This window comes from Limulus polyphemus, unplaced genomic scaffold, assembly GCF_000517525.1.
Source record: "Limulus polyphemus unplaced genomic scaffold, Limulus_polyphemus-2.1.2 Scaffold1489, whole genome shotgun sequence".
In the NCBI taxonomy this organism is placed as follows: Eukaryota; Metazoa; Arthropoda; class Merostomata; order Xiphosura; family Limulidae; genus Limulus; species Limulus polyphemus.
The window spans coordinates 241,360-243,076 of record NW_013667099.1 but is presented as its reverse complement, the minus strand read 5'-3'; the positions used below and the strand labels follow the sequence as shown (position 1 = coordinate 243,076).

Here is a 1,717-nt window from a genome sequence, read left to right as displayed (position 1 = left end):
TACAATGAAAGTATAACCTCTTTAGACTTGTATTCAATATTTCTATAGATACAACCTAAAATCCTATTTACCCTACACAAGGTATCATGTATTGAGTAAAAATATAACTTTTCAAAACATATCAATATAATTTTAAATCAGCAGACAAGACAAATACTTTTAGTTATAAAGAAAATTATACTTCTCCTTTTGTTATCATACACCAGTTAAAAATACCAAGATACAGAGTATGGGAAAATGAATTAAGTTGTCATTTGGCCAAAACAATGACTACTTAATCTTTTTTTTTCTTCAGCAATTTTAGACATTTGGATCTTATAATTTGAAACAGAAATATAAATGCACTTAGTTAAGAGAAATTTTTGAAACCATCTTAATCTTGATTATAAAAAAAATAAGATCATATCTCCTATGCTTGGTAATAGGAAACCTTTATTAAAAAGAAATTGTTACACCTATCAAAACAAAAACGTTTGAAAATCTAAGTTTCACAATGATCTTTAAAATTAAAACAATTCTTATAACCAATTTTTATCTTTGGTTTCCTATTATAAATATGCTACAAGATATTTTCTTTTACTTTCACACTGTTTCAAAACGAAGTTTTTTTGTAAATGAACCCATGTTTGTACAATGTTCATAGAAACATGCTTTATTACTCATTAAAAATGTGTGATCCTTTAGAAAAAAAACTTGCAAAAGTTTCATAAAATTTATAATAAACATGAAAATTGCATCTGATTATGAAGTTGAGCAAATAGATATGAAAATGTTTAAATTACTTAGCAGATTTTGCAGTAAAGTAACACATATTTTGAATTTTGTTTCTTTTCTGTACCATTTATAAATAACTTCTTGACAGCCTAGGAAAAGTAAATGAAAATTCAGTAGTTACTCAGTACTAGAGCCTCACATAAAATCACCCTGATAATATAATTTTTGAAATATAAAAATGTGTATTAAAAATATAATTACTGAAAATAAATAATAAATCATTTGTTCTAGATCTGTGCAAAATTGTTAAAACTGACTAAAATTTAAAAATTTACAAGACTTGTATATAAATACAAACAAATAAAACACCTGTTGTTCGTCAACTGAAACTTGGCAAGTTAAATCTTTCTAAATAAACATCTGTGACATAAAAATACCTGTCTTGGAAAAACTGTGTTTCTAAAATAAATTCTAAGTTTAAAATGAGATAAACAATTGTCCCTAGGTGGACTAAATAACAACAGAAAAAAATATTTGTTATACTCAGGAATACAATTTTTTTATTCTTAATCAGCATATCAAACTTAGCTTCAAATAAAATTCCAGCAAGAATCATCTGTTCTTGACACTGTTAATTAATCCTCACAATATCCTTCAAACTGACATATATCTTATTCTTATTACAAATCTTATATTGCTCAATAAGAGAAATAAAAGCAATGCTAAATTGAAAAAAATTAAGTATGCAGTGTAATATGGTACTGAAATACCCTGAACCAAATCCAAACTTTTAAAATAAAATATTAGATTCTCAATTTGCTTTGGATGAAACTCTGTTCCTTAAAACCAGCTATGTTTTTTTATGATTTATTAATTGAAATATATATTTTTCTTTATAACCATCCTGTACTTAACAATAGAATCTGTAAAAAGGACCACTGAACTCTCAAAAGTATAACAATAATTGTTACTCTGACAATTAATATTAATCATATTTGATTAA

General features: G+C 24.9%; 1 protein-coding gene across 2 annotated transcripts in view; it reads right to left on the bottom strand.

Annotated features, from left to right (window-relative positions):
- LOC106463811 (UPF0183 protein C16orf70-like) overlaps positions 1 to 1,717 on the bottom strand; it is a 48,952-nt gene that overhangs the window by 14,037 nt on the left and 33,198 nt on the right. The gene's annotated exons all lie outside the window — the stretch shown is intronic.